Source organism: Saccopteryx bilineata, chromosome 2 (genome assembly GCF_036850765.1).
Source record: "Saccopteryx bilineata isolate mSacBil1 chromosome 2, mSacBil1_pri_phased_curated, whole genome shotgun sequence".
NCBI lineage: Eukaryota > Metazoa > Chordata > Mammalia > Chiroptera > Emballonuridae > Saccopteryx > Saccopteryx bilineata.
This window is the reverse complement of record NC_089491.1, coordinates 118910053-118929958: the sequence shown is the minus strand read 5'-3', so window position 1 is coordinate 118929958 and position 19906 is coordinate 118910053. Positions and strand designations below refer to the sequence as shown.

Here is a 19906-nt window from a genome sequence, read left to right as displayed (position 1 = left end):
AGAAGTCTTTCAAATGGCTAGAAGGAGGGCTGAGGACATTTTGCACTTTTGGCAAAGTGCTCAGAGACTGGTGAAATGTACCTTTGTAATTGTTGAAATTGTAGGATTTGTCATGTTGTTGTAATTTGTGTAATGTGCCTAATTTCCTTGTGCAGGGATGCCAGTGGTGTAGATTGTGGGTAGTAAAGTGAGCATAGGGATGGACTGTTGGGCAGATAAAATATATTATGCTCACTTTGTTAAGGATGGCGCTGCCCACGTGGAAGCCCGTCACCCAGGTGATTGCTTGGAATGGGCCTAATTATATTAATATGTGTTGGGGGAGGGCTTTTGCGCCAAAATGTTTTATTTTATTTTATTTTTTTATTTTTTGTTTTCTTTTTTCTGAAGCTGGAAACGGGGAGAGACAGTCAGACAGACTCCTGCATGCGCCTGACCGGGATCCACCCGGCATGCCCACCAGGGGCGTCGCTCTGCCGTGACAAGAGCCACTCTAGCACCTGGGGCAGAGGCCAAGGAGCCATCCCCAGTGCCCAGGCCATCTTTGCTCCAATGGAGCCTCGGCTGAGGGAGGGGAAGAGAGAGACAGAGAGGAAGGAGGAGGGGTGGAGAAACAAATGGGCGCTTCTCCTATGTGCCCTGGCCGGGAATCGAACCCGGGTCCCCCGCACCCCAGGCTGACGCTCTACCGCTGAGCCAACCGGCCAGGGCCGCACCAAAATGTTTTAAAAGGAAAAGAGATCATGTTGTTCCAAAAAGAAGAGTGATTATGTTCTAGGAGGAGCCCATGCTGTAGGAGAGCAGAGAAAGGCCACATGGAGGAGGCCAGGAGAAGCAGCCAAGATGGTGGAGTGCTGAAGGAGAAGCCAGTTAGTGCAGAGTTTGTGCAGGGAGAAGGAAGGATGTTGGGCAGATAAAATGTATTATGCTCACTTTGTTAAAGATGGCGCCACTGCCCACGTGGAGGCCGTTGCCCAGGTGATATTAATGTGTGTCTCTGTGGATCATTGCAGCCTGGGGCTTGGTTTTGGGATTAAGCCTTTCCCACCCTTTTTTGATGTGGGGTGGTACAATCCAATCATGCCTCAGAGAAGTGACTCTACTAGGGACTTCCCTATTTTGTATATTGGATTAGAGGTTGTGAAGCTACAATATAAAATGGGGGCAGAACAGAGTTTGGGCTCTTGGTTCCTGAGATTATCATTAGAAGAGAGAGCAGAGGAGAGCAGAGAAAGGCCACGTGGAGGAGGCCAGGAGAAGCAGCCAAGATGGCGGAGTGCTGAGTGAGATACCAGTTTGTGTAGAGTTTGTATCTGGGATAAGGAAGGAGATGGGGAACTGAGGAGAATAAGGCTGGTGAGCTAGAAACCTTTGATTCTAGGAAACTCGGATAAGTCAGTGGCTTTGTGAGCCCTGAATGTGAAGTGGCTTTTGGAGGCCAGTGTGTATGTTTTTGCTTGCCCGCCGGGTGCCAGCTAGAGTTGAAGACTATGGCCCACCAGTTTGTGGCTCCGTTGTTTCTTTACCGAGTGTCCGAATCCAATGCGAACCTGCATGGGTCGGGCTGCTGTGATAGTGGCCCTAGCCATGCCTCCTGGCTTCACAAAGGAGATGCAGGACAGAGGTGAATAATAAGTCTGGTGAGCTAGAAACCTTTGATTCTAGGAAACTTGGATAAGTCAGTAGCTTTGTGAGCACTGAATGAGTGGGTTTTGGAGCCCAGTGTGTGTTTTTACTTGCCCTGGGTGCAAGCTAGGATTAATGCTAATGGCCCACCAGTTCTTGGCTTCGTTGATTCTATACCATCTGTCCGAATCAAATGCGAACCTGCATGGGCCACACAGCTGTGATGGTGGCTGTGGCTACTAGCTTTACACTATTACTTTAGAGCATTTACTGTGGACCTGTTACCAGTGAAACAACAAAACCTGGTTCTTGCTTGAGAGAAAGAATTCTGTTAAGAGACAATGTCTAGCAAGCAAAGCAAGGTTATTGGCCGTGAGAAATATACACTCAAGAAGGCCTCAGCTGGCAACTCAATCACAAGAATGAGTGCCCTGATTAGTCACAGAACTTAGGTATTTATAGGCTTTGCTTCATAGACTTTCCCATTCCCATTTTTTTTCCTTTTTCCTTTTTTTTTCTTTCTAGCTTCTTCCTTTCATTTCATGGTATTGCTATGTTGTGGTAAGGTGCCAGAGAACTGTAAAACTTAATATTGGCAACGCCATTTTAAAGAGGAAAAGTCAGGCTTTCTGTCTTGTCCTTTCTTTGGAAAATTGAGGGAGAAGGATATGAAAGTCTCCTGACTTACAAGGACAACTGGGTCATTTAGTTTTAGTTCTCTCAAAGAATTAAGGTTATGTAAAGAACTCCCTTTCCCTTTCAATAAGAGACAGAATTTACATACCACCCTACACTGATTTTTAGCTCTCCCTCCCTTCCTGGAATCCTGAGATTAACGTTTACCTCTTGGCAAAGGAGGAGAGAGAGACACTGAAAGGCTTATGAATGTCTTTGATATGTAAAATGACATCATCATTGTGTTACTTTGAAAGCTTTAATGATTTTTTAAATCCCCTAGACAAATGTTATAATCTTGTTAATGATTGTGTCATGCTGTCATGCTCCCCCCAACCTGTATGTGGTCAAAGAATATATATCCAGCCTCTGAGATACATTTGGGGCTGCACAATTTGGGTCAGATATGCCCTGTGTCAGTCATATGTGGCCGGCATATTAAGAAATCTGCTTTTAATAAAACCCTTCAAAATTCATCTGGACTTGGTGTCACTACATAAACCTGCAGAAGTGAGGTACGGTACTTTACAACATTTGGGGTATGGTACTTTACAACAATGTGGCTGATACTACATCAGGGAACTGGAGACCATTAGTCTGGGTATGGTGAGATCTGTTCTAGCTTAAAGGTTTACCGAGATCCTGCATAACAGCAATGCATGGGGGCAATTCATCCTCCCCCTCCTTTGCCCGGCTCATGTATAACTCACTATCTAATCTAACAGACAGGCACTGTACTGTGTACACGTTCCACATGTGTTGGTCAAATAAGTTTTTAAATAATGATATATATGTTTGCTCACTTATACTTTGCATTGGATGTGGGGGGCACAGGCTGTAAGCAGGCAGGATTCTTTTTTTTTTCTTTGTATTTTCTGAAGTTGGAAATGGGGAGGCAGTCAGATAGACTCCCGCATGCGCCTGACCGGGATCCACTTGGCATGCCCACCAGGGGGCAATGCTCTGCCCATCTGGGGCGTTGCTCTGTTGCAACCAGAGCCATTCTAGCATCTGAGGCAGAGGCCATGGAGCCATCCTAAGCGCCCAGGCCAACTTTGCTCCAGTGGAGCCTTGGCTGTGGAAGGGGTAGAGAGAGACAGAGAGGAAGGAGAGGGTGAGAGGTGGAGAGGCAGATGGGTGCTTGTCCTGTGTGTCCTGGCCGGGAATTGAACCCGGGACTCCTGCACGCCAAGCCGACGCTCTACCACTGAGCAACCGGCCAGGGCTGCAGGCAGGATTCTTATAGCCTACGGCTTAGTTTTAAGACTAAGCCTTTCTTACCCTTTATGATGTAGGGTGGTGCACTCTCATTAGGAATCCTATTATGCCTCAGATAAGTGACTTAGTATCAGAGACTTCCTTGTTTGTATATTAGATTAAAGGTTTTGATTTCTATACTATAAAGTGGGGCAGACCAGGAGCTTGCTTTCTCTTGGTTCCCGAGATTAGCATTAGAGGAGAGAGCAGAGAAAGGAGAGCAGAAAAAGGCCACGTGGAGGAGGCCAGGAGAAGCAGCCAAGATGGCGGAGTGCTAAAGGAGAAGCCAGTTAGTGCAGAGTTTGTGCAGAGAGAAGGAGATGGGGAACAGAGGTGAATAAGGCTGGTGAGCTAGAAACCTTTGATTCTAGGAAACTAGAATAAGTCAGTAGCTTTGTGTTGGGCAGATAAAATGTATTATGCTCACTTTGTTAAAAATGTTGCTGCCCACGTGAGGCCGTCACCCAGGTGATATTAATGTGTGTTGAGAATCCTTGTAGCCTGGGGCTTGGTTTTGGGATTAAACCTTTCCCACCCTTTTTGATGTGGGTAGAGAGAGACAGAGAGATGTGGGGCGGTCCAATCCAATCATGCCTCAGAGAAGTGACTTTGTATTAGAGACTTCCCTATCTTGTATATTGGATTAGAGATTGTGAAGCTACAATATAAAATGGGGGCAGAACAAGAGTTTGCGGCGCTTGGTTCCTGGGATGATTAGAGGAGAGAGCAGAGCAGAGAGCAGAAGGAGGCCACGTGGAGGAGGCCAGGAGAAGCAGCCAAGATGGCGGAGTGTTGAGTGAGATGCCAGTTTGTGTAGAGTTTGTATCTGGGATAAGGAAGGAGATGGGGAACTGAGGAGAATAAGGCTGGTGAGCTAGAAACCTTTGATTCTAGGAAACTCGGATAAGTCAGTGGCTTTGTAAGCACTGAATGTGAGTGTGTCTTGGAGCCCAGTGTGTGTTTTTACTTGCCTGCCGGGTGCAAGCTAGAATTAAAGACTATGGCCCACCAGTTTGTGGCTCCGTTGTTTCTTTACCGACTGTCCGAATCCAATGCGAACCTGCCTGGGCCGGGCTGCTCTGATAGTGGCCCTGGCCGTGGCTTCTGGCTTTACACTTTGTGAGCGCTGAATGAGTGGGTTTTGGAGCCCAGTGCATGTTTTCACTTGCCCGCCGGGTACAAGCTAGGATGAAAGATGATGGCCCACCAATTTGTGGCTCTGTTGTTTCATTACCGTCTGTCCGAATCTAATGTGAACCTGCATGGGCCAGGCGGCTATGATGATGGCTGTGGCTACTGGCTTTACAACATGTTGTTTTATATAACTGTCAATGTAAGAAACATCCAAACTTGTACTAATTATTATGAGTTTATTTGAGCCAAATTGACAACTATTGCTGGGAAGCAAAATCTCACTGGGTTCAGAAAATGCTCTGGAAAATGGTGGTTTCACCACTGTAAAACCAGTAGCCATGGCCACCATCACAGCCGCCTGGCCCATGAAGGTTTGCATTTGATTCTGACAGACGGTAATGAAACAATGGAGCCAAGAACTGGTGGGCCATCATCTTTATCCTAGCTTGCACCCAGCGGGCAAGAAATACACACAGTGGGAAAACACTTCCCTTTCCATTTATGGCTCCCAAAGCCACTGACTTATCCGAGTTTCCTAGGATCAGTTTTCTACCTCACCAGCCTTATTCACCTCTGTTCCTCATCTCCTTCTCTTTGCACAAACTCTGCACAAACTGGCTTCTCCTTCAGCACTTTGCCATCTTGGCTGCTTCTCTTCTCCTCCATGTGGCCTTTCTCTGCTCTCCACTAGCATGGGCTCCTCTTCCCCATTTTAAAGTGTAGAAATCAAAACCTTTAATCCAATATACAAACCAGGAAGTCTCTGATACAAAGTCACTTATCTGAGGCATAATGGGATTCCTCATAAGAGTGCACCACCCCCTATCATGCAACAGTCAAGGGTGTGGAGAAAAGTTTAATCTTAAAACTAAGCCTTATGCTATAACGATCCTGCCTGCTTACAGCCTGTCTCCTGTACCCAATGCAAAGTATAAGCAAGTAAACATATATATCATATTTACAAACTTATTTGACCAACAACCACTAATTTTATACATTAGGATAGCAGAGGGTTACAGAAAATCCACTGGTAAGAGATTAGGGAAGAGGGAGAAAGCAAATGGAGAATGTTTTGGGATTGGATAGAAAGTATACCGCATAGACACATACTTCTTTTACATAGACAGGTATGTGATAGTTAACAGTTAACCACTAACATGATAATAATAACAATGGGGGGATTTATGATTTCCACTCTGGTGGGATGGTTGTGCCCTGAGGAGGCAGGAAAAGATAACCCTTTCATTTCAAAGATACGTTATAGGGTATGTTATTGTAGATACAGAAGACATCAGACAAGCTCAATTAAGGTAAACATGAATCTTTGTTAGAGAAAACACCTCCTTCAGACATGACTACCTGCCATGAACTGCTTCTAGTTAGAAAGTTTTAATTTCAGGCTCTCCTACGTGGTTCCTTGAGGTCTCTGAGTTCCAATGCCACCATGCAGACCTCCCCTGATAGTGTCAGGTTCAGCATGTGGCCCCCTTTTGTCTACAGATCCTACAACTTTAAGAGCCAGAGCTGGTGAGTGGTAGAGACAGGCCTGGTCCCAGAGGCAGATTAAGGTTGGTTGAGGCCCTGGGTGCAGAAGAAAATATTGGGCCCCTGTCATTATAAAAACAGTGTAAAGTTGGGGTTTTGTGGGGCCCTTCAGAAATCGGGAGCCAGGGCGCGCCTGGTGTGCCCACTGTTAAATCCGCCTCTGCCTGGTCTCCAAGCAGGCCTCTGCAGAGTGAGCCACCACCGTGCTCCAGGAAAGTGAGTGCTATTTGGAAGCAGTTACCCCTGGTCCTCTTCATTCTTAAGAAGTTGAGGAAATAATGACTGAGACTTTATTTTTTAAATTTTATTTAGAAAATTAAATTTAATGGGGCAACATTGATTAATCAGAGTACATAGGGCCCTGGCTGGTTGGCTAAGTGGTAGAGTGTCAGCCTGGCATGTGGATGTCCCAGGTTCAATTCCGCATCAAGGCACACAGGAGAAGTAACCATCTGCTTCTTCACCTCTCTCCCCCTCCCTTCTCTCTCTCTCTCTCTCTCTCTTCCTCCAAAAGCCACAGCTCAGTTGGACCAAGTTGGCCCTGGGCACTGAGGATGGCACCAAGACCTTGGCTCAGGCACTAAAATAGCTTGGTTGGCAAATGTAAAGCCAGTAGCCAGGGCGACCACCACAGCCGCCTGGCCCATGCAGGTTCGCATTGGATTCGGACAGATGGTAATGAAACAACAGAGCCACAAACTGGTGGGCCATTAGCTTTAATCCTAGCTTGCACCTGGCAGGCAAGTAAAAACACACACTGGGCTCTAAAACCCACTCACATTCAGTGCTCACAAAGCTACTGACTTATCCTAGTTTCCTAGAATCAAAGGTTTCTAGCTCACCAGACTTATTCACCTCTGTTCCCCATCTCCTTCTCTCTGCACAAACTCTGCACTAACTGGCTTCTCCTTTAGCACTCCACCATCTTGGCTGCCTCTCCTGGCCTCCTCCACGTGGCCCTTACCTGCTTTCCTTTCTCTAATGCTAATCTCAGGAACCCAGAGAGTAAGCTCCTGGTCTGCCCCACTTTATAGTGTAGAAATCAAAATCTTTAATCCAATATACAAAATAGGGAAGTCTCTGATACAAAGTCCACCCCACATCAAAAAGGATGGGAAAGGCTTAGTCCTAAAACCAAGCTCCAGGTTACAAGGATCCTGCCTTCCCACAGCCCGCCCCCAACACACATTAATATCACCTGGGCAACGGGCTTCCATGTGGGCAGCGCCATCTTTAACAAAGTGAGCATAATATATTTTATTTTCCCAACAGCAAGCAACGGAGCAACAGCCCCAGATAGGCAGAACATCACCCCATAGGAGGCTTGCCAGCTGGATTCCAGTCAGGGCACATGCGGGAGTCTGTCTTTCGGCCTCCCCGCTCTTCACTAAAGGGAAAATATAGAGTACACAGGTTTCAGGTAAACATGTCTATAGCATTTGAACTGTTGATTATGTTGTACACTGATCACCCAAAGTCAAATCACTTTCCATCACCGTATATTTGTCCCTTTTATCCCCCTCACCCACCCATCCCCTCACCTCTGGTAACCACTTCACTCTTATACTTGAAAATATTGGTATGTAATGACAGAGCCTTTAACCCAGCAGCAACTTATAACTGATTTTGAAATAAAAAACCTGGAAAAGACAGTAACTAGACAAGCCCCTGGACAAAACTGTGAAAGCTGCCTAGATGTAAGAAGAAAATTGTGAAAACACATCAGAATGAAAGTTTTTCTGAGGCTCTCTTTAAATTAGCTAATCTTGTGTGCATGGGTATAGATACACTGTTTTTTGTTTTTTTTTTTTATTGCTTTTATTATACCAGATCTCAGTGTATTTTTTTCCCCCTCTGGGGACAGTGCAGGTAGAGCAACATAGCTTATCATTAGCAGATGTGTCTTTGGAACCAGAACCCAAACCAGAATCAGACAGCAGGAAACTAGCTGCCTCTTACAACTCCATAGTAGTCAACCCTCGGTGGCCACAGGGGGCCGCCTTTCCCCTGCTATGTTCCTGAGAGGGATTGGATGTGGGTGAGATAGTGATGGCCCCTTCAACTGCTGATCATGTTATGTCTTTGGGAAGGGGCATCGCTCCTCAAGTCGGGTGCTACCAGGGCTGACCGCTGTGCTCCACGCTGACACACTGAGGCACCGGCCCCGCCCTCCTGGAGCTTATAATCCATAGGCAAGTCCTTTCCTTTTGAATCCCACTTACCCAAAATTTCAAATATTGCTGTGAAATAATTTCATGGAGTATCTAACACACTGTCTGGCAGTAGTCGGTGCTTGGGGGTGTCGGCTCCTATCATGGAAAGTTCTCTGGATGGTACCCCAGGACCCCCCTCATGCAGCATTTTCCCCCCTTTTCCTTATGAAAAGCAAGAGCAGTGACCAGGCTGAGATCAGTATCTATTGTTTTCACCACGAGGTCCTTGTTAGGTCACCAAAGGAGGGACGCACAAGGCTGAGCCAACATGGCATCAGCCCTGAGTGTCTGGGGATTTAAGCTTTTATGAGGTTAGTGAGCAAGCTGGCTAGGAGGTTAGTTTTGGCAGGGGATTTGGGGGCGGGTGAGGGGTGTGCCCCAGGGGCATGCTGGGTGAGGGGCGGTGGGAGAGCAGTCAGGGTTGCTCAGGTGGGGAGTTATGGGAGCTGCCTTGGCACCATATCACCTATAGTTTGACCTGGCTATAGAGGGCTTTATTGGGAGGGGGGCTGTACCTGAACCTAACAGTCTCAGTCCCCTCCCAGAGAAGGCTGTGTATCTACACAAGGGAGGAAAACAGGAGTACGAAAATTATCTGCTTAAAATCATACTTTGTTTAGAAATTATTTTTGCCTACTTTCTTCTTTCAATTTAAGAATGAGAAAAACAAAAAACTAAAAACCATTCCTTCAGTGTCTAGGAAGGAGAGATAAAATTTAATGTCACCATGGGTGCTCAATTTCCGCTCCAAATAAACTAATGAAGAGGGTTCGTGAACCCTTCTTCCCTGGCATGGCCACTTGGATAGGCTTGCAAAGACTTGGTTGGGCCCTGGGGATCACCTCTGCCGTCCACCACCACTGTCAAGTGGGAGCTACCACCCTGGGGAGAGGATGGTTGGGAAAACTGAAGAGGCCCCTAATCAGGCTGAAGACAGGAGCAGTGGAGCTTCGGGGAGAAGGACAGTGCAGACCCCTTCTGTCTGGTCTTTGCCTCCTGGGATCCTGCAATTTCCATTATTTGGGATCAAAAAGAATCATAGTATAAACTGTCCCACAGAGAAGAGCAGTCTTAATTTTGGCAGACCTCAGAATGACTGCTGTCATCAGTCAGGCCTTGCTGAACAGCCAACTAGAGCAGGGTGATATTCACACGGGCTTGGCAAACCATGAATCCCTGACACTCAGGAGGTTAGCCTCAGCCAGGGCCTTAAGGGCCTTCCCTGCCATGGAAAGAGACCTGAGTCATATTGCCTCTGCACCCCCACCCAGGCAAAGCCGTCTGTCCCCCTAGCTTCATCCCCCCATCTCAGGCTGATGCTGAGACTTTCACTTCCCCTCCCTTCTGGCGCGGCTGACCACGGGAAACCAGCTCGACATGTCCCAGACACCGTGCTGCTCTGACCTCGTTTGGTCCCCACTCTATGTAGTGAGTACTGTATCTACCCCCATTACATAGAGGAAGAAACAGAGCCTTGGAGAGATTACATAACCAGTTGGAAGGGGAAAACTTGCAAGTCTGTGTGACTACAACATCCACATTCTTTCCCACTGCAATAAAAAAAAAATATTCCATATATTTAAGATTCTTATTCCTAAGGCCTGCTATGAGAGGAACAGGTCAGCACACCCGAGCTCATTTCATGGGCTCCGTCTCTCTAAGAACCTTCATGTTCTTCACTCTGAAAGAGAAAGCCGTTCTTCCAGCACCATTCAAAATATTTAACCCTCAAGATAAGACATGCTGTCTCCCGATGGTCTTCAATCAACCTTACGAGTGTCCGGCACATTATTCCTTTACTGCTTATTCTCCGAACAGCTCAGGCTTGTGTGTGGAAGCACTGTTGTCCCCAGAGTGACCTGCAGCCCTTATTACTATCTCTCAGTGGGCCTGGCCAGAGACACAGAGCGAATGGCCCAGCCCTGGGGGCCAGACCGCTCACAGGCCAGTGAGTGACCTGCCGACCCCAGGCTGCTTGCTGTTCCATGCAGATGGCACCCCAATGCACCTTTCATCAGGTGCTCTTGAGAAACCCCTCCTTTTCAAGGTTTTGAAAAGTTTTCCAATAACCCCTTCATCTGTGCTTCCCTTCCACAGGTAGAGAGTCAGCCGGGAGGACAGACGGTCTGCAATGAGGTGGCTGCGTCGAATGCAGCAATTTCAGCTACTGGCAGCAGACGGGGCATGAACGGTCGGGTGTTTGCTTCCCAATGGGCTGAAGGCCCTTGCTCACCCCATGTCCATTCTAATTAATCAGTAGCTGCAGACAACTGATTATGTGGAGTTTTTTAATGTCATTTTATTTTCCTAGAATGTCAGTTGAACAGCCAAGGAAATTTCCCTTCAGAGTGCTTGGAGGTTGTTTTGAGCTGAAATCAACCACCACCATGGTTGGCTGGGCACTAAATGAAAGAGTGTTATGTGACAAATTAACATTTTAGGGAAGGAAAGGTGCAGGCTGGCGTGGTGCGTTTGCTGGCGTGACCTCAGAGAGGACTGAAAGGCCACGGCCCTCCGTCAGGGAGCTGGGATTTCAGAGCGGGGAGAGGAGTAACAGTGAGTAACAGGTCTCCAGTCACCAACCACGGCTGTCTCCACTGGCAACAGAAGGCAGGAGTGATGACATTTTTAAATGGATTTGTTTTGTGGGAGGACTTCTGAGTGAAAAGCAGTGGATCAGGGCTTATTAGAAATTACAGCTAAAAGCCTTAAGGAAAAAAAGAAAAGATGCCGGGGAATAATGAGGATGAAAGACCAGGCAACTTGACAAAAGCAGGTTACAAAACTGAATATTCAGGATTGTCCAGTTTTTGAAAACTATGTGAGAGAAAGAAAGAGAGCCCATGTACGAGGGAGCGTCAGAGTCCTTAAGCCTGAGTTTGCAATAGAATATTCTGGATTTTTTTTGAAAAACAGATTCATTGCCTCTACTCCTAGAGGTTCTAAGTTATTAGACCTGCTTTGGGGTCCAGGTGTTTGTGTTATTAGAAGCTCCCCAGGTGGTTCTGATGTGCCATCAGCACTGAGATCCACTAAGTATATATATACTGAGAGGGAAAAAAACAAACACACACAGAGATAGCGTTATGGGTATTTCTAATTTAACATTTTCCCTGTGGTTTTTATATATTTACACATATTATTCTATGAATATGCATTATACCTACCATCAGAATAGGTGTGACTAAAAATGATGACTGAACTTATTAGGACAAGTTGTCCCAGCAACGACAGTGATGATGACTGATGTGTACGAAGCGCTCTCTGAGAGCCAGACAGGGCTTTATTACTGTTGTCGTGCAGTCCTTACAGTGACTGTGATGTAGGCACCAGCGTTTCAGCCATGTGTGCAGACGGAAAAAGCAGAGGTCCAAGAGGTTCTAGCTCAGACCATGAGATAGTGACAGACGCAGGGATTGTTACTAACCCACTCACCCTGAGGCTTGCCCACACATGCTCCTTTGTGCCACGAAAGGATGGGGAGGGCACTTCAGGTTGAAAGAAGTTCTGTGTGGTCCCGATGCCCGCCTGGCCGGGCTCCCCTCCAATCATGTCATCACGAGCCCCCTGGCCTGGGCCTTGCCTGGGCCTGCTTTGAGCCCCGCAGGCTCATGGAAGTTCCCTCTCAGCACTTCCATCAGCGTGCCAGGCCCGAGACTTCCCAGAGTCTCCTACTCACCCGAAAGGAAGGCTTCTGTCCCTGTGCAAGCGAGTGAGGGATAAAGAAAAAAGAAACCGAGCACCACAGGATACTGGCTGGCTATTAAGACATGAGATAATAATACTTTAATTAAGGGACTTTAATTAAAATCCTCTTGAAAAGTCTTAATTTGCTTTTTTTTTCATTGAAGTGAAGGATGAAACTTCTATGACGTGCCCCGGGCCATGGTACATGAGGATGAGGATGTGAAATTCTACAGGGTTTTTCCCTGGGAGAGGACAGCGTGCTCATTAGGTCGTTCCCCTGTTTCACAGGTGGGGGTACCCAGACATCAGGGGCTTTTTGAAAGAGAAAGGAAGTGGATTCCCCATCCAGAACCAAAAATCTGCTAGTTTGTGGACTTTAAAGATTTTTTTATAATTTAACAGCTCCTTAAGTTCATTCTCTTCTATGATAAGGTTGCCAGATAAAATATAGCATGCTCAGTTAGAGCTGAATTTCTGATAACAAATAAGTTTTTGGTAAAGGATGTCCTAAATATTGCATGGAACACATTTATATTAAAAAATACTCATTGTTTACTTGAAATTCAAATTTAACTTGGAGTCCTATATTTTATTTGCTAAACAGGGCAGTCCAATTTCATGAAATATTGAATTTATTTTTTCTATGGTGACTGTTTTCCCTTCTCAGTGTCACCAGCTCAATGATTTGAAGGCGTATAAACCGGAAAATTAATCCCAGCCCACCCTTTTGTGCCAAAGACCCACAGGGCCACCTCCTTTGGTAGTCAGTAAGTGTTACCTATTTCAAATGCACACATTCATGCACAACCTATTTACAAGCATTCACATATACTCACACACCTTCCAACACACTTATGCACACACTTTCACGTACACATATGCAAATGTATACTTTCAGGGTACAAATGGTCTTCAGTTTCTCCTATAATTCTAAAATGCAAATCCCTCACTGTACATACTTTCCTGGCTTTCGAAAAACATAATTTTCCTTTTTAGTCAGTTCTTGTCTATTCAAGAAGAAAAGCATAGCTCTAGTTTGCTTTGTACACACAGCTACACTGACCCGGCTTCACATAGAGAAGGTTGGCGCTAAGACCTAATCTCTTGTGTTTCAGAACATTTCAATTTTTCTTTTCTTCCCATTCCATTAAACTGACTCTTTTAGTATAAAGTGATGACAGTTGTCTTAGGATCAGATAATGAATGCAATTTAACAAGAAGGAAAAATACAAAACGGTGAATTGAAAACTAGAGCCATATAATATTTATTTATTTATTGTTGATAAAATGAGAGTAGAAAAAAAATTTAAGTATTCTCAAGAAGCAGCATAACATAATGGTTAAATGACTCATTCCTGGACTACTTGAGTTGCTAGCTGGCCAAGTTACTTAACCTTGTCTGTAAAGTGGAAATAATAACAGTATCTTCCTCATGGGATTGTTGTGATAATTAAGTAAATACAGGAGTAAGCAAAGGTAGGTTTCTAGTTGTCCATATGGAAAAAGGCATGCAAGTTATAATTGTAATAATACAAGAAAAAATTCTGTGTTCTGCATACTCACAACTGGATCCTACTTTTGCCCACCCCTATATATAAGAGATGAAATCGTGCCTAACACATAGTATTCACTATTATAATGACCTCTTATTTTCCAGACACAGGGGTAGTCTCTTTACACATATAATCCCATTCAGTTGTCAAAATAAGTCTGTGAGGCATGTGCACATGAGGTAACTGAGGCTCAGAGAGGTCAAGTGACTTGCCCAAGGTCACACAACTAGCATGCAGCAAACCCAAGATTTAAGTACTCTCAATCTCAATATGAAGTCACTATTCTCTTGCTTCCCCAATGTTAAGATCATAACAAGTGGAAACTACACAGGTGGCAAGATGGTACCCTGCAGGGAGGGGACAGAATTTCCTCTCTGGGCATTTCTTCTGTGGAGTGGGGGTGGGAGGCTGTTAGGGCAGGTTTGGACTGGTAGGTACCCTTGTAGAGAGGGCAGTACCCTTTGTTTAGTTGCAAACCTCACCTAAACATTTGCCAACTAGATTAGGACTTCTCTTTCTTTTGACCTCTCCCAACCAATCCCCAGGAGATGGAAAGCCCTGATCCGGGACTCTGCCTGATTCTCCATCATTAAGACATGGTAAGGCAGGGCTGATCTGCCAGCACAGGAGTGTCCTAGCAGCAGCCCCAGACTCTATTCTCCACTCTTTTTTTTTGAGTGAGAAGAGGGGAGATGAGAAAACAGACTCCTACATGAGCCCCGTCCAGGATTTACCTGGCAACCCCCTTCTGGGGCTGATGCTCTGCCCATCTGGGGCCTCTCACAACTGAGCTAGTTTTAGCACCTGAGGCAGAGGCTCCATGGAACCATCCTCAGCACCCAGGGCCAACACACTAGAATCAATTGAGCCATGGCTGTGGGAGGAGAAAGGAGAGAAAGAGAGAGAAGGAGATGAGGGAGGAGAAAGAGGGAGTGAGGGGAGAAGCAGATGGTTGCTTCTCTTGTGTGCCCTGACTGGGCATTGAATCTGGGACTTCCACATGCTGGGTGAGCCAACACTCTATGGCTGAGCCAACCGGCTAGGGCCTCGACTCTTTCCTATATTTACACACTTGCCTAGATGATTTCATTCAGTTCCTTTAATACCAACTATAGGTATTATAGTCCCACATGTATGGCCCTAGCCCCCCTGCCCCAGGCCCTCCTCTGAACTCAGACTCACAACTGCCTACTCAGTTTTCCACTGGGATATCTAATAAGTTTCTCAAACTTAACAAGTTTGGAACAGGATTTTACCTGAAAAATTGGCTCCACCTCCAGTGCTCCTGGCTCAGTATACAACTCCATTTTCCCATTTGCACAGACCTAGCAACGTGTGGTTGTCCTTCACACCTCTCTTTTTGTCCCTGATATGCAGTCCATCGACTCATCTCTCATCCCATCCCATTCTATCATCACAATATGTCTGGAATCAGACCACCTCCCACATCTCCACCCTGACCATCTTGGTCCACACCATCTCCTCTTCACCTGGACTCTGTGGGATTCCTCCAGTTTGCATCAGTTCGGCAAAACCAATCCCTAATTTTTTGAGTTCAGTGAACCGGTTATTAAAAGGCACTTGTAATCAGGGTTCTCTCTAAGGTGGGTGCCTGGGCAGCCACCCAATGTGGAAATCACAAATTTACAGTTCTTACTTTTTTTATAATATTCATCTGTGCAATAGCATATTCTAAGCGCCCCTAGTAATGTCAATTCCATCTATAGGTGAAAAAAACTGCAAGTGAGGATGCCAATCAAGAAGCAATAGAGAAATATCTTAAATAACAGTTTTATTGTTTTTTTGTCATATTATTTAATATTTTTTCATTAATATTTTAAAACTTTCTTATAACATAATCTAGCTTTGTGTACCTCTTTCATTGTTCTTATTTAAGAACACAAAATAATAAACTGCCTTTTAGTATATCTTTTTTTTAATACAATTAAATTTAACAGGGTGACATTGAGGAACAACAGTACACATATTTTGGGTAAACATCTCCACATCACTTGGACAGTCGATTATGTTGTATACCAATCACCCAAAGTCCATCCTCCATCACCTTATATTTGTCCCTCTTTATATTTTTCCCCAGCCCCCCTTCTTTTCCCCCTCCCCCCATCTCCTCCCCTATTCTAGTGGTCATTAGGGCAGAGAACCAGTTGTTAAATTATTTGAGTCCCACCACTGCCTGGACTCCTAGTGGGACTCTCTGCTTCTACCCTTGACCCCACCATGGTGTCTTCTTCACACCATAGTCAGAGTACTCTTGTTAAAATGTGACTCAGGGCACATCACTCCTCTGCTCAAACTCCTCCAAACCATCTCATCTCAGAAGAAAGTCCAAGTCCTTGCAATGGCCTGAAAAGCCTATCCTGATCATTAGCCCTCCCTCAGTCCTCTCGGACCTCACCTCCCATCACTACCCTAGCGCCACCTGCTCTGGCCACGAGACCTCTGCATCAGTCCTTGGATGTGCTGGGTGGGCTCCCACATCAGGGCCTGAGCACTCGCTCTCCTCTCTGCTGGACACACTCCACCACAATGCCCTCACTGCTCACTCCCTGCTCAATCTCTACGCCTCAGAGAGGAGCTCCCTGTCCACCTGCATAAAACAGCAACACACCACCATCACTGGGCACTTCCTCTCCCTTAACTTGCCTTATTTATTTATTTATTTATTTATTTATTTATTTATTTATTTATAGCATTGATTACTTATCACCTCCTGATGTGATCAATTCATCTATTTGCTTGTTGTCTCCATCTTCTAGAAGGGAACATACACGTGGCTAGAGATGGTCTTTTTTATTGATTGACAGTTATGTAGTCTCAGTGCCTAGAAGAATATGTACCCACAGTGAATATCTGGTGCACAGGAAGTATTTGATGATAGAGTGAATAATGGAAGGGGCCTCTGGACGTGCTTGAGCCAGTTGAACAGAACACCCTGATGACTGCCTCAGCTTCCCTGCCCTGACGTCAGGCTGTAGAAAGACTCTCCCTTCTGTGCTCCTCTCTACCTCGGAAGTCAAAACTCCAGGATGGTCCTGACCAATCTTTTCTGGCTGGCTCACTTTTGTTTTTGTATTTCTGTGTGGTTTGGTTTGGGAGAAAAGGCTTGTGGGCACAGCCATGTGCAAGTACCCTCTGCGTGTCTCCGCATCCCTGTGTGCTTTTGGTGGAAACATTTCTGGGGAAATGATTCTATACAACCAGCAAATGGTGAAAACCTCATCGCTCAAGTAGAGAAGAAAACAAATCCATCCACTCCGATGCCCACTCCCATGGAAACTGCTAATGTGCTCAGAAGGCCAGTACTGGTAAATACTTGCAGCTTCGATTGTCCTCTCTTGTCAGCTAAGCAATTGTGTTCGCAGGCACACACTGAGAGCTGAAGGCCTTTTGAATGGAATGCACCAAGAAGGAAGCTTTCCAAAGCCCAAATTAATGGTCTTCAGTGGCACTGAACAATGATTATTTTATGAGGAGTTTGCCAGTCAAACCCTTTGGTACATCTACTGGGGACCCTCGAACCATGGCTTTCAGCTGTAGAAATCACTTTGCCTTTACAATAAGCAAGACTGCTAGAAAAGGGCTTTTTGGATGACAGGGACACAACCCAATTTACAGTTTAAATGCTGTAGAAATGTTTACCTGAAACCTACATACTCTTGTTGATCAACGTCACCCCATGAAATGTAATTTCTAAAGATGGGCCATTTTATTTTATTTTATTTATTTATTTATTTTAAAGAGACAGAGAGAGTCAGAGAGAGGGATAGACAGGGACAGACAGACAGGAACAGAGAGAGATGAGAAGCATCAATCATTAGTTTTTTTTTCATTGTGCATTGCGACACCTTAGTTGTTCATTGATTACTTTCTCATATGTGCCTTGACCACGGGCCTTCAGCAGACCGAGTAACCCCTTGCTTGAGCCAGTGACCTTGGGTCCAAGCTGGTGAGCTTTTTTTGCTCAAACCAGATGAGCCCGCGTTCAAGCTGGTGACCTCAGGGTCTCGAACCTGGGTCCTCGGCATCCCAGTCTGATGCTCTATCCACTGCGCCACTGCCTGGTCAGGCGAAATGTAATTTCTAAATAAAAAATAAAGAAAGAAAGAAAAGAAAAAGAACAAAAGAAAAAGGCTTTGCTGATTCAAGTGAGAGACCCATCCACTCATCTGGCTTCTGAAGTCTCCAAACAGCTGAAGTGTTGCCTAGGCTGAACATTGGACATTCAAGGATTGAACACTCAAACATGTGACATCTAAATGTTCACAGTGTCTTTTCCTGAAAGGATCCAGGCATATCCAATCTTAGTTGTGCTGATTAATCTTTTCTCTAGTCATCTAGATCAGTGGTCCCCAACCTTTTTTGGGCCATGGACTGGTTTAATGTCAGAAAATATTTTAACGGACCAGCCTTTAGGGTGGGATGGATAAATGTATCACGTGACCGAGACAAGCGTCAAGAGTGAGTCTTAGATGGATGTAACAGGGAATCTGGTCATTTTTTAAAAAATAAAACATCATTCAGACTTAAATATAATAAAACGGAAATAATGTAAGTTATTTATTCTTTCTCTGTGGACTGGTACCAAATGGCCCATAGACCGGTACTGGTCTGCAGCCCGGGGGTTGGGGACCATGAGCAAAAGTATCAATAAGGCAAGACTGTCTGTTAATGGGTCCCAATGATACACATTCAATTCACACAAAGAGGATAGCACCCTTCTGGACATGTTTGAACTTTGTGTTTTTTCTGACACTCAAATCAGTCATGACCCTTTTAGTATTCTGAATATATAAATATGTACACCATACTTTAATTTATCTTCTATTTTAAGAAGTACCATTATTTTATGTAATGCTAAGGAAGAAAATTATGCTGTCAATTAAATTAGCACAAGTAATTAATTATAATTGTGTTCTGATCAGAGATGTTAAGTTGTAAAAATATGTGCATCTTAGACTTACGTGTGTGTGTGTCAGCATGTAGGGAAAAAAGAATGATATAATTTAAAAAACTCATGTGAGTGCTTTGGAGCAGCTTTAATAATTCATATTTTCACCATTTCTAAGATTAAGAAAAATCCTATGGTATTGTTTTAAAAAACCTACTTAGGAAATTTTAATAGAATTAAAATAATTACCAACTGCATAAAGTCATTTCCATTTTAGACTCCAGTGAGCATGCACTGAATTCTCTAACATGCAAATGAATTTTGAATTGCTCTCTGCTCACTCTTTTTGCAAAGGGCCAAGCCAGGTTTGGTGCTGCTGCCTCAGAAGAGTGCTCATAATTAAGTAATGTGGCAAAATGCCTGTCATTCTAAAATCTCAGATTCACGCGTGTGCTCGCCCACTCACTCTTAGAGCCTCCTTTGAGCCTCTCTTGTTACTGGTGATTTTCTGGATTTATCACTAGTTGCTCATTTGCAGAATGAAAGGGTAGGACTAGATTGATTTCCAAGCACTTTTTCTGCTTTAACATTCAGCTTTATACTGATTCCATTTTGATTTTAAAAATGTAGGAATCAGTTGGCAAACATTAAATGAGCATATGACAACACGAGAGTAAACTTTTTTGAGCATTTAGTATGTGCAAGGTACGATGGTACTTGCTTTCCACACAGCATTTCATTAACTCCTTGAAGCAGCTCTGGCAGGCAGGTGCTACTACGCCCATTTGACAGATGCAGAAGCTGCAAGTAAAGCCAAGTGAAGCCAAGCAGGGTGCTTTTTGTTGTTGTTGTTATAGATTTATTGAGATATAATTCACATGCCATACATTTCACCATTTAAAGTGTAAAACTCAAGGGTTTTTAGTATATTTGTAGAGTTGTACAACAGCACCACAGTTAATTTTAGAAAATTTCATCACCTCAAAAAGAAGTCCCATAACCTTTAACCTTTATTCCCCATTTCCTGCTCTCCCAGCCCCTGACAACCAACCACTGGTCTACCTTGTGTCACCCTAAGTTGCCTACTTAAGATATTGCCTATAGGCCCTGGCCGGTTGGCTCAGTGGTAGAGCATCAGCCCGGCGTTGGAAGCCCCAGATTTGATTCCCGGCCAGGGCACACAGGAGAAGCACCCATCTGTTTCTCCACCCTTCCTCCTCTGCTTTCTCTCTGTCTCTCTCTTCCCTCACGCAGCCAAGGCTCCATTGGAGCAAAGTTGGCTCAGGCACTGAGGATAGCTCCATGGC

General features: G+C 44.9%; 1 non-coding gene across 1 annotated transcript; it reads right to left on the bottom strand.

Annotated features, from left to right (window-relative positions):
• Positions 1-635: 635 nt before the first annotated feature.
• TRNAP-GGG (transfer RNA proline (anticodon GGG)) lies at positions 636-711 on the bottom strand. Its single transcript has one exon. It is a non-coding gene; the product is annotated as a tRNA-Pro (tRNA).
• Positions 712-19906: the final 19195 nt, after the last annotated feature.